Below are 13,988 nucleotides of genomic sequence, written 5' to 3' on the forward strand. Positions count from 1 at the left end.
TGCAAGAATGTGGAGACTACCATTCTCATGGAAACTGTAGTCTTTGAGATAAGACACTGGTTTCTGGTGTTGATCACAGGAAGGTCCTGTGAAAGACGAAACCTGCAGTGCGTGAACAGTGCATGAACAGTATGTATGTGCATGCATCATTGAACTATGCCCTATAAAAACCCGCGGAGACAAGCCGTGGTGTGCACACACCACCGAAGAATTGAAGACTGAGGACCAACGGGACACTGCTGGATCCATGGTGGTGACTATTCTTGCAACTCTATCCGGACTGCTTGCTTGATTTCTGCCTTTTTTTTCCCATTCTATCCTATCGCTACTATTTTCTACTTTTGATACTTTTGATAATAAAACCTCTTTTGGGTATACGGCATTTGTCCTCATTTGTGTCTTAATCTCGCTCTTGGGATCATATTGAAACCTTCCCTGACATTGGATCGGGACATTTAAATTGGCATCACAGACAGGATCCCTTGACACGTGAGTGCCGTACTGTTTCCAAAATACGTGAGACCTCTCAGGAATATAAGGGGAGCAGGCTTGTATTGTGTTGTGTTTGAAACTTTACGTGCTGCCTTCCTGAGACGACTGCTTCCCCGCTTTGTATAAGATGAATGACAGTAAAATTGCCCCTTTGGGGAAAGAAGTTTTGTTTGATTTTTTAGAAAAACATAAAGCACGACCCTCTGTGCCTGAGGTAGACTGGGCTCAGGGAAATTGGTATAATCTGCAGAGCATTGTTGATCGGATGGTTGCTTTACAGGAAGACGCTAGAGTGCGGTCAGGGAAAGGAAAAGCGGTTGTCTGTGCTGTTCTCGGTGCCAGTCTGGCCGCAGCAGTGGAGGATAGGGATTGCCACCTCACTGCAGAATCTCAAATTATTGAATCCTTCCAAAATCTTGTTCAGTCCCTTCTGGGACAAGTGGTGGGATTAAAAGCACAACTTGAAGCAGAAAAGAACCAAGTGAAACATTTGCAAATTGCTCGTAAGGAGCAGCTCCTTGCAGATACTGCCCATGAGGAAATTCCTCCAAGATCAAAAATTGGCTACCCCTTTAAGGACCTGCAGGCAGCAAAAGAGAGAGTGGAGAAGTTGGAGCTGCCTTCATTGCGACCCTTAGTCAAAACTGAATATATTTATGATGATGAGCAGGACCAGTTCCCCCAAGTTACAACTAAAGAGGTCCCCTATACTGCCACTGAGTTGGCAAAACTGAAAAAGGAATTTGGCCGAACCCCTAAGGAGTCAGAAACGGAGTATGTGTGGAGGGTATCGTTGTCGGGGGGGACACCAGATTCTGTTAAGTGAAAAGGAGGCGGAAGGGTATTGGGGACCGAGAGTGTTTTTAACTACTGGGAATCACCGTGCCCCCTGGTCTTTAACCCAACAGGCAGCCTATTGGGTGGGGGATTTTAACTCCTTGGAGAGGGGGGATCTCGCAATTACGGGGACTGTTGATCAATTAGTGGAGAATGTGCAAAAGGCAGCTTGTCTGCAGATGATGTATGATCTAAAATTGGAGCCTACGCGGGAGTCCCCGATGATGATGTTGGTGGATCCTGAGCAAATGACTCCCCTTATAAGGGGACTCCCTGATTCTGTGAAGCAGATAGGTATACAATTACAAGGAAAGATACAGGTGATGCCCCAGGGCAAGAGTGTTGGGGCTGCTTTAGGAGGATTCACACCTGATTGGCACCACAGACCCCCAGATAGGAAAATGTGGACTTGGGGAGAAGTGGCCCAGGAATTAATTACGGGCGCAAGTATAGTCCTGTTAATCCTCCAGCCACCAAAATGGACTCCAGGGGCTTGAGGCAGGCTGAAGTAAAAATAGTTCTGTGCCCTGGGAGTGATAAGAGAACACCCCTCGCTAAACCGCTGTGGGGGGAGACATATGTTTATTGGGCATGGATGATGGTTGGACTCGATGATCTTGAAGGTCTTTTCCAACCTAAATGATTCTATGATTCTATATCCCGAACAAGCGTAATAGACTGTGGGCATAGGGACACCAGAAGGGGATCCCGCGTGACTTAATGGACAGGATGCCAACAGACAAATTGGAAAAGTTCATAACAGGGTGGCCCGATAAATCAGCAAATAGAAAAGTGGATTTTGAGAATACTACTCCCAGTGCACCCTCCCTGATTGATTTATCAGAACCAAATGCCCCCTAAAAAGCTGGCAGGAAACTAGATCCTTCACCTTTTGGTGGTGAGTGGGGGGGTGAAGGTTGGATGTATATCAGACAGCTCACTGAAAACGGCCGGGGTGATTTACTAATTACAGGAGTTGTGGGGCCAAGACAAGTCCCGGTCACCTTTTTGGTAGATACCGGAGCTCAAATTTCAGCTATTAAAACCAAAGACACAACTAACTGTGGAATTACACCCTCCAAACAGCGGCTTTTTTGTGGCAGATGCATTTGGCATTGTTCAGCCACGGCTGTGTGGTGCTTAGTTGCTGGCTGGGGTTAAACCACGACAGTGAGAAGGAAATAAATACAGCTTTGTACCTGGGGAACTGAGACAGATTCAAAAACTCAGTAGTTCTATGTCCATATCCAAGCCACGGGATTACCTTTGACAGGATGAGATTATTTTAGTTGGAGGATATTACTCCTTGTCCAGGTTTTGCTCCCAATTTGTCATTCAGATTTGTTTGGACTTCCTATCCCCCTTTATTACTTTTGCAGATTTCTCAACCAGTTTGACAGGACGAAGCTGGAGATTTTCTTTACCCTGAAGGCTAAACTAAATTGAACTAACAAGGCTTTTATAACATCATTGAACTTTTCCTTCCTTTTTTTTTTTCCTCTGGAAAAACTATGAAAAATTATTCACAGCTGGTAGAGAAATTGGGCTGGTCATCCCAGGAAACACTATGTGTGCTAGCAGATGTGACTTTTGTTTACAGTGCAGCAGAGAGATCGAGCAAATGAAGCTGCATCTTTTCAAACTATTTATCTCACTAGGAAATAGAATCATTAGTTAAAAAATACATTCAGCTCCTATAGCAGCAGCTGGCTGCAGTGAAACAGGGGATTAATTTTTGGGTTTGCTCTGAAAATTGCCTATTCTGATGCATTATTATTGCCATGCACAGAGACTGAGAAAGTGCTGCCAGAGGATGTAGAAAGCAGTGGGCTAATCCTGCCAGCTTCAGGCTCACCATGTGCACAACTGTGATACGCGAGTTCCTTACTGAAAAGGTTTTAATAACATGTCGTGGTTTAACCCCAGCCAGCAACTAAGCACCATGTAGCTGCTCACTCGATCCCCCCCACCCAGTGGGATGGGGGAGAAAAATCAGGAAAAAAAAAAAGTAAAACCCGTGGGTTGAGATAAGAACAGTTTAATAGAAGAGAAAGGAAGAAACTAATAATGATAATAATAACAATAATAAAATGACAATAGTAATAATAAAAGGATTAGAATATACAAGTGATGCACAATGCAATTGCTCAACACCTGCCAACCGATGCCCAGTTAGTTCCTGAGCAGCAATCCCTCCCAGGCCAACTCCCCCCAGTTTATATACTGGACATGACGTCACATGGTATGGAATACCCCATTGGCCACTTTGGGTCAGCTGCCCTGGCTGTGTCCCCTCCCAACTTCTTGTGCCCCTCCAGCCTTCTTGCTGGCTGGGCATCAGAAGCTGAAAAATCCTTGACAGTCTAAACATTACTTAGCAACAACTGAAAACATCAGTGTGTTATCAACATTCTTCACATACTGAACTCAAAACTTAGCACTGGACCAGCTACTAGGAAGGCAATTAACTCTATCCCAGCTGAAACCAGGACATAGTGCTAACAAGAATTTGGGGTTCCTTCTTCCCTTCATAATAGCCATAATATATGCAAACCATTTTCCCATTAGGGCCACTGGGAATGTGCGAGGATGAGCTTGCCAAGAGTGACAGGCACCACCTGGCTTATCTGCCCTGCTGTGCTCAGTGCAGCATCCTTCATCTTCCCAGCACAGCACTTACCAGCTTCTTCTGCCACCAAGGTGTGATTAAAAAGGAGTCCTATGGGTTGGTACTCCTTGCAAACTAACCCCAAATCCAAAGAAGGATCTAAAAGACTTAAGGAAAAAATGGACATAGAATATTTTTTGTATTCAGTTGTTGAGGATTTCTTGGCTGGGCGAGGGCATGTGAGCAATCCAGCCTTTAGCTGGGAACGAAGCATAAGTTTACAAAGTGCTGGAGCAGACAAGGACACTGTGTCCTTGTACGCTGGGAAAAAGGAAGATAAGAAGAGCCTGACAAGCAACTCCTGGATGCCAAAGAATGAGATAAGTAACTGCTGGACACCTCGTGAAGAAGCTTGCACAGCCAATAGAGGATAAGATAGTGTCGCGTGAACCGGGGTATTGGACCAATTAGAGTATTGTATAAGGCGCGTGCACAAGCACATAAGGTATATAACTGTGCTAAAAGTTGTAGTAAATGGACTTCACTTGATCACATTGGTCTGTGCGTGATTTCCCCTGTGGCTCCTCCGCAACATTTGGCGCCCGAACAGGGACCCTCAGATCAGCACTTTATCATCTCTATGGGAATTTCTGGTGCAGCTGAACCGACGAGGAAGCGGAGGAGCCGGCCGAGAGTGTTCCTGCTGCCCTGGCAGGACGGCAGAAGCTTCAGCCAAGCTGGGAAGCACGACGTGAGCTTCAGCTGAGCTGGGACGTGCGTAAGTTTGAATCTCACCCTGAGCTGGGAAAACGAGGAGACGCGTGGAAGCTTGAATCTCGCCCTGATTAGGTGAGCGGTCGGAGAAGGAGATGGGGATGGACAAAAGGCAGGAAGCAGTCCTAAAGCTCCTTCGTAATTTTCTCTCTGAGAGAGGACTGAAATTCGATAATTCTGTGTTAAAGGGGTTACTTTTATGGGCCTGGGAGAAAGAACTTATCCCGAATGTAAATGTCTCATTCGAAGAAGCGACCTGGGATAATATAGGCAAGGCGCTGTGGGACGCTGCTAACTGCAAGGGGGGTAAGGTAAAGGAGATGAAAAAATACGCAGCGCTCGGGAAAGTAATTCGAGACATGCTGGAGGCAATGAGGGCGGACCGGGAGGTAGCCGCCGCTGCCCGTGCGGCCGTGACCCCCTCTGCTGCCTCCACGGCTGCCGCGTCAGCCTACCCCGCTGGAGTTGGGAGGACATTCTCTACACAACTATCCCCACCCCCCTGACATCCATTTCTGTTAACGCTGAGACGCCTGCACAGACGCAGCCTTTGCCTATACCCAGCCAGGCCGTTGGCGCCGAAAAAATTCGTCCGTCTGTTACTCCGCAAGAAACAGGGGAATTAGGGGGGGCCGACTGTCGACCGACAGATCCGAACCCGACAGACTCGGGGGTGACTAATGCGGATAAACAGATTGCGGGGGAGAGGGAACCATCTCCATCGGGTAGTGCGATGGAAGAGCTAAGGGAGGTGGTGAACCAATTATAAAAACTGACAGTACGGTCGGAAGAGCTCCTAAGGGAGGTGGTGCACCAATTACAAAAAATGGCAGTACGGTCGGGAGAGCCAGAAGTGAGGGAGAAACGTTCACCCTCCCGAAAGGATGAACCGAGAAGGCAAAAGAATGAAGATTCCGGCCGTATACCAGTCCCGCTCCCTTCCCCCCCTTCTCACCACCCCCTCCGGCCCCTCCCTCGGCCCCTCCCCTCTCGCCCACTCCACCGCCCCCTCCCGCCCCTTTCTCCCCACCCCCTCCTTCAACCCCTCCCCTCCCGCCCCCTCCCACCTCCCCTCCCTCCCCGCCCCCCCCTCCGCCGGCTTGCAGCGGCGCTTGTCAGCCGGCCATGGAGCGGCCGCCGCCAGCCGCGGACGGCCCCCGGGCAGAATCGTCCGCGCCCCCGCCACGGCCCGTTCATCCATCCCGCCTCTCGGGACCAGAGACAGTGAAACCAACTGCGCCCGCGATACACGCGGAGCCGCTTGTAATAGCCGCTGCAGAAGAAAGGCAGAGACATTGGAGGGGTGTAATAAAAGAGGCCATTATAGAAGGGACTATGCTCCGAGCATTCCCAGTTATTGCATCAAATGGACAGAAAAAATGGGAGGCGTTTGACGGGAAGGTCATTGAGAAATTAAGGAATGCTGTAAGTCAGTACAGAATCAAATCTGCGTTAACTCACCAAATACTGCAATTCATTTTTTCTGCTGATACGCTGATACCTCAAGATATTAAACAGCTAGCACAGTTGGTTTTGACACCCGCCCAAATGTTAGTATTTTTCCGGCAGTGGGAGACGTTCTGTGATAGGGAACAAGCAACACCACGACAACAAACAGATCCCCTATGGGGAGTAACCACGCAGATGCTGATGGGTACTGGACCCTTCGCATCAGGGAACGCCCGGGTACAATGTATCACTGAGGTTCATCATCTATCACAGATCTTGGCGTATCAAGCTTTTCTTACCATACCAGACAATATGCGCAGCCATGGTTTTACCCAGGTGAAACAGGAGTATAACGAACCTTTCGCACAGTTTATTAATAGACTGCATAGGGCAATCTATGACCACCCTGACATGAACGAGAGCATGAAAGAAAACATGTTCAAAATACTTGCTTTTGAAAATGCTACTGAAAAGACACGCAAAGCATTGCATAATTTGCCGAAAAATGCAGACGTCGTTGATATGATAGAATACATGGATCGATCAGTGGAGTCACAGAAAGTAGCCTATGTTGCCACAGCTCTCCAAGGAGCTACAAAGAAGCACAAGGCCATTAAGACACCCTTGGTCAAGTGTTTTAACTGTGGCAAACATGGTCACATTAGGAGCAAATGTACAGGTACTGTTAACAGTAAGTGCTGCAACAAGTGTAAGAAAGATAACCATACCACCAGGAATACAGGAAGCAGGGAAAATTCACACTGACCGCGAAGGCCCCTCACGCAACGACACGAAAGCAAGGGGCTTGAGCTGCCAGCCCTCAGGCAGCCTCGCAACCACCAGATCCGCCACTGCAGGAAGCTCCAGAGTGGATGTGGAAACCACAGTACACATTCAACATAAAGGGACCATTGGGGTTCAGGCTTAGTGCATTTTTAATAGGGCGATCTTCAACAGCTCTAGAAGGAATTTTGGTAGTCCCTGGGCTTATTGATGCAGATTATTCTGGGACTGTGAAAATTATGATTCATTTTTTAATCCCTCCTGTTTCTATTCCTAAAGGTACCAGAATAGCACAATTAGTTCCATTCAGGTCGTGTGTTCCGAACCCAGGTGAAGTACAACGTGGAGATGGTGGATTCGGCTCCACAGGGAAACTGCAGGTATACTTTGCCATGGACAGAACAAGAGGTAAACCAGAAAAGGTAGTGCAATTGGAAGGGCCTGATGTAGTTATTGTCAAGAAACCGATGACAATCAATACAGGAGCTGATGTTACGATTATATCACGATGCATTTGGCCTCCATCATGGCCATCGATCAATCCAAATTTTGGTACTGCAGGGATAGGGGGCACACAAGCCACCTTAGTAAGTCAGCTACCCATTACCCATTTGTGTTCCCCGGCGGTGAACAGGTTACGATGCGTCCGTATATCATGACTACCCCAAAGGAATTGTTTGGCCTCGTAGGCCGTGATTTATTGAGCCAAATGAAGGCAATGTTAGTGACCCATCCTTTTCAGGAGCGGTCACTGAGGGGCAGCCAATCCTGAAAATTAGCTGGAAAACAGATGACCCTGTTTGGATTGATCAGTAGCTGCTAAAGTCTGAAAGGCTGCTAAAAATACAAGAGTTAGTTGAGGACCAATTGAGAGCGGGACATGTTGTTCCTTCTACTAGTCCATGGAATACATCAATATTTACCATTCCCAAGAAAAGTGGGAAATGGAGACTGTTACATGATCTCAGAGCTGTGAATGTGGTGATGGACAGTATGGGAGCCCTGCTGCCACGTTTGCCATCTCCAGTTATGCTTCCAGAAGAATGGGATTTGTTAATTATAGATCTAAAAGATTGTTTTTTCACCATTCCCTTGCACCCAGATGACGCTGAACAGTTCGCCTTTTCGGTACCATCAATTAACAAGGCAGAGCCCTATAAGAGATACCACTGGGTTGTGTTACCGCAAGGAATGCGCAATTCCCCCACGATGTGTCAGGTTTATGTGGCCTGGGCATTAGAGCCTGTAAGAAAGCAGTTTCCTCAGTCAATTATTTATCATTATATGGATGACATTTTGATAGCAGGAAGGTGTTGGGAAGTGGCTTGCTGAAAAAGGACATGGGCCTGTGGAAAAGTTGTGCGAGCAGAGTTCTGTGTGAAAGAATTTCAGTTTGAGCATCAAGACTAGGCCTTGGCCGAAAATAGCTGGCTTTACTGATATTGGGAGAAAAACAACAGCTGGTCTCGCTGTTATCAGGAGAAAGACAGGGACGGTGTGACCTTGGCATAACTTCACAAGTAACTTTTGAAGAAGTTCTCATGAGAAAGTTACTGAACACGCGTAGCTGCCAACCACAAGTGGGTGTGTTTTAGTAATGAATAAACATTAGCAATGTACCAATCATATTAGGACTAGTAGGCATAATTATCGCAAACGGTATAAATATGAGCTATCCATGCAAATAAAGTTGAATCACTTCTATCACTCATATTGGGTCGACTTATGTGCATTCCTCCGCCGCTCCAACAAATGGCGCCCGAACAGGGACTGAAGAAAGGGGAATTGGAGCGACGGACACTGAGAAGCACCGGTAGCAGCGACCGGGGGGCAAAAGATTAACCGAACGCTGATCGTCTTGGTTGGTGTGTTAACTCTCGTGCCTGGACCGTCCAAAAGGGGTTCGCCGTCAATGAGGGCTACTGGAAAAAGGCTGCAAAGACTTTTTAACCGAGGTGCCTTAATCAAGGTAGCACCCAGGAGTATCAAGAAGCCGGCCGGCAATGGATCAAGAGGTAGCCCTAAAATTATTACAGTGCTTTTTAGAAAAGCGGGGGGTAAATTGCGTTAAGCAAGTTTCGGGATTAGTTGCTTTAGGTCGTGTTAAGGGATGCTTTAAGAATCCGGATTTATTATTTGAGGAGAGTGAATGGCGTAGATTAGGAGACGTATTATGGGATATGGTAATTGACAATGATAAATCAGCTAAAAAACTAATGAAGCAAGGACAGAAACCTTTCAATTAGTGTGGGTACAGCTTTTGAGCTTAGTACCTGGAATGATATCGGAACCTCCCTATGGGATGAAATTAGTGACAGGTCTAAAGAAGTTAAAGATCTTGCAACTTTATGGAAATTGGTTACGACATCTCTGCAAGAAATGAAAGCAGATCGTAAAGCGTCTGCGTCTGCTTTTGCTGCTCTCTCTCTCCAACCGCAAGGGAAAGGGAAAAGCGGGGAGAAAAACATAATGCAGCGAGAGAGACTTTTTGGAGCTTGTTCACCTGCTCTTGTGCCCTTGACTTCTGCTCCACTCCCTGGGACTGCCGATATTAATCAGCCATCTGACAGTTCCCAAGCCTCCCTAACCGTACGATTAAAGGAAACCCTACAGAATCAGGGAGTGAGCAAAAATCTGCCTACGAAAAACCAACCGCACCCGCGATAGATGCGGAGCCGCTTGTAATAGCCGCTGCAGAAGAAAGGCAGAGACATCGGAGGGGTGTAATAAAAGATGCCATTATAGAAGGGACTATGCTCCGAGCATTCCCAGTTATTGCATCAAATGGACAGAAAAAATGGGAGGCGTTTGACGGGAAGGTCATTGACAAATTAAGGTATGCTGTGAGTCAGTACGGAATCAAATCTGCGTTAACTCACCAAATACTGCAATTCATTTTTTCTGCTGATACGCTGATACCTCAAGATATTAAACAGCTAGCACAGTTGGTTTTGACACCCGCCCAAATGTTAGTGTTTTTCTGGCAGTGGGAGAAGCTCTGTGATAGGGAACAAGCAACATCACAACAACAAACAGATCCCCTATGGGGAGTAACCATGCAGATGCCGATGGGTACTGGACCCTTCGCATCAGGGAACGCTCAGTTACAATGTATCACTGAGGTTCATCATCTATCACAGATCTTGGCGTATCAAGCTTTTCTTACCATACCAGACAATATGTACAGCCATGCTTTTACCCAGGTGAAACAGGAGAATACAATTTATGACCACCCTGATATGAACGAGGGCATGAAAGAAAACATGTTCAAAATACTTGCTTTTGTAAATGATACTGAAAAGACACGGAAAGCATTGTGTCATTTGCCAAAAAATGCAGACGTCGTTGATATGATAGAATACACGGATCGATCAGTGGACTCACAGAAATTAGCCTATGCTGCCACAGCTCTCCAAGGAGCTACAAAGAAACACAAGGCCAGTAATACACCCTTGGTCAAGTGTTCTAACTGTGGCAAACATGGACACATTAGGAGCAAATGTACAGGTACTGTTAACAGTAAGTGCTGCAACAAGTGTAAGAAAGATAACCATACCACCAAGAATACAGGAAGAAGGGAAACTTTACACTGACCGCGGAGACCCCTCGCGCGACGAAACGAATGCAAGGGGCTTGAGCTGCCAGCCCTCAGGCAGCCTCGCAACTACCAGATCCGCCACTGCAGGAAGCTCCGGAGTGGATGTGGAAACCGCAGTCAACATAAAGGGACCATTGGGGTTTGGACATAGTGCATTTTTAATGGGGCAATCTTCAATAGCTCTAGAAGGAATTCTAGTGCTCCCAGGGCTTATTGATGCAGATTATTGTGGGACTGTGAAAATTATGATTCATGTTTTAATCCCTCCTGTTTCTATTCCTAAAGGTACCAGAATAGCACAATTAGTTCCATTCAGGTCGTGTGTTCCGAAACCAGGTGAAGTGCAACGTGGAGATGGTGGATTTGGCTCCACAGGGAAACCGCAGGTATACTTTGCCATGGACACAACAAGAGGTAAACCAGAAAAGGTAGTGCAATTGGAAGGGCCCGATGGAGTTGTCGTCAAGAAACCGATGACAATCAATACAGGAGCTGATGTTACGATTATTTCACGATGCATTTGGCCTCCATCATGGCCATCGATCAATCCAAATTTTGGTATTGCAGGGATAGGGGGTACACAAGCCTCCTTAGTAAGTCAGCTACCGATTACATTTGTGTTCCCCGGTGGTGAACGCATTACGGCGTGTCCGTATGTCATGACTACCCCAACTGAATTGTTTGGCCTCGTAGGCCGTGATTTATTGAGCCAAATGAAGGCAATGTTAGTGACGCATCCTTTTTAGGAGCGGTCACTGGGGGGTAGCCAATCCTTAAAATTAGCTGGAAAACAGATGACCCTGTTTGGATTGATCAGTAGCTGCTAAATTCTGAAAGGTTGCTATAAATACAAGGGTTAGTTGAGGACCAATTGAGAGCGGGACATGTTGTTCCTTCTACTAGTCCATGGAATACATCAATATTTACCATTCCCAAGAAAAGTGGGAAGTGGAGACTGTTACATGATCTCAGAGCTGTGAATGCGGTGATGCACAGTATGGGAGCCCTGCAGCCAGGTTTGCCATCTCCAGTTATGCTTCCAGAAGAATGGAATTTGTTAATTATAAATCTAAAAGATTACACCCAGATGGCGCTGAACGGTTCGCCTTTTCAGTACCATCAATTAACAAGGCAGAACCCTATAAGAGATACCATTGGGTCGTGTTACTGCAATGAATGCGCAATTCCCCCATGATGTGTCAGGTGTATGTGGCCTGGGCATCAGAGCCTGTAAGAAAGCAATTACCTCAGTAACTTGCCACAGGATGAGATTTTAACTCAATTGCAGGACATCTTAAGCCATCGCGGAGTAATAATCACTCCTGAAAAGGTGCAAAAGGCAGCACCTTGGAAGTATTTGGGGTGGCACATAAATGCTAGCAATGTTAAACCTCAGAAGGTTCAAATAACATGAGAAATTTCAATGTTACATGATGTCCAGAAGCTTGTGGGAGATATCCAGTGGGTGCAGAATCTTTGCGGTATCACTAATGGCGATATGACGCCTCTGGTAGAACTCTTGGGTATGAGAACACTGTGCAGATGAGAAAGGGGAAATGACAGAGCTGACCAATTGGTTGCAGCGCCACGGAAGCCTCCTTCAGGGAATCATTTTCAACAAAGCACGGCAATCATATGCGTTCTTGCACCAACCCGCTAGGATGTTAACAAAGCAATTTGACTTACCACTTACTGATGCCCAAGGTATCGTTAAAGCATGCCCTGATTGTCAAGAGGAGGGGCTTGGCTTGGGCTGTGGGGTTAACCGATGAGGTCTTTTGCCATTGCAGTTGTGGCAAATGGATGTCACCCATGTCACGTGGTTTGGTGCAAAGCGTTCTGTGCGTGTATGTATTGATACCTATCCTGCTGCCATGTGGGCCACGGCACGAACTGGAGAAAAGGCCTTACATATTGAATGACATCTTCACGCTTTTTTTGCAGTACTGGGTGTGCCTAAAGAAATTAAGACGGACAACGGCCCAGCCTATGGTTCTACATGATTTGCTCGATTTTGTAATTTGTGGGGAATTCATCATGGTACCGGTATTCCACATCTTCCCACAGGACAGGCTATTGTCGAATGGGCCAACCAAACCCTAAAAGAACATGCTGCAAAAACAAAAAGGGGGGAACCCAGGGCTTACTCCCAGAGGAACGATTGGCCAAAGACTTATATGTGCTAAATTATCTTAGATTGACAGGTGATCACAAAGACCCACCAATGGTAGTGCATCATGTTCTTTTACAGGCAGAAAGGACGCAACAAAGTGCAGGAATCATGGTAATGTATAAGGACCCAGAATCCGGGAAATGGTGCGGATCAGCAGAAGTAAAACTTACTGGGAGATCCCAGCTAAGTGGGTCAAGCCATGGCTTCGCACTGATGCTGGACCCGGAATTGTCCCAATGGCGACTGGCACGGCACCGGCGGGTGCTGAAGCCACTGATCCGACAGATTCTGACTAATAGAGTATTACTAGAGGACATTGAGTCCTTCAGAGAGGTTTTTAGAACAGCGTGCCTTATTGTATATAGAGCTTGCTTTAGGTAAAAAGTGTGTTAAGCATAATTTGATTAAACATAGTGTGATTACGGGAAGACAGTGTGGGGTAAATGTAAAAGTTAGTTAAAGCCAAAATTAGGGGTAAGGTCTATTTCCATTAATAACCTGGGAACGAGTTTGATTGTGTTTCCACAGATACAGGCCCACGACGGACTCCTGTTCGATTTGCACAACCATCATCATCTGGAGCATCATAGATGATGTGGCAATATGAATACTACCTCAGCCGAAAACTAATGTATAGGTGACCTTGGCTAACATAACAGGTCAAGATTCTCTGTGCATCGCAACTGTATCGTAAAGCCCACGAACCAATAGACAAGATGGCTATGACTCGTGCAGCGCACCTGGCCAGCGAGCACATGTGTCATAGATTGCAACCGAGGCGGACTTTTGGCACCCACTGGCCATGTGTGCTAAAACCCGTTCCTCTGCAAATGTATAAATACCGGGATTTTCCGAAGAGCATCGGGCTGGTGTACGGTGAGGCCATCGTTGCCTCTGTGGGGACGCCCACGGAAAGCTGGCACCTACCGATTGCTGGGCTGAGTTCGTGGAGCAAGATGGCACAAGAATGTATGGATGGTTCATTTTCCTCATAGTCCTCATGGTCTGGGTCATTAGGGGTAACGGGTTGGCTCAAAGAATTATGGGCATTATTGTAGTTACTGTGATTTTAGCTATTGTAATAGTTTTACCTTGTTCAGCTTATTAAGGAAAATGGCATCCCAAGTTATTAAGCAAGCCTGGATTGCTCAGAAACAAAAAGAGGGAGAAATATTTAAACGGAGACCTACAGTGGATTCGACCTTGTTTTGGTATTACAAATACAGACTTACAGCCGCTGCTGGATTTATTGAGGGGCAGCGATAGCTTAACTT

At 46.6% G+C, this 13,988-nt stretch overlaps 1 pseudogene; it reads left to right on the forward strand.

The window, feature by feature from the left end:
* Positions 1-619: 619 nt before the first annotated feature.
* LOC126035562 (uncharacterized) lies at positions 620-2,190 on the forward strand (annotated as a pseudogene).
* The last annotated feature ends 11,798 nt before the right edge of the window (positions 2,191-13,988 follow it).

Source organism: Accipiter gentilis, chromosome W, assembly GCF_929443795.1.
Source record: "Accipiter gentilis chromosome W, bAccGen1.1, whole genome shotgun sequence".
Lineage (NCBI taxonomy): Eukaryota > Metazoa > Chordata > Aves > Accipitriformes > Accipitridae > Astur > Astur gentilis.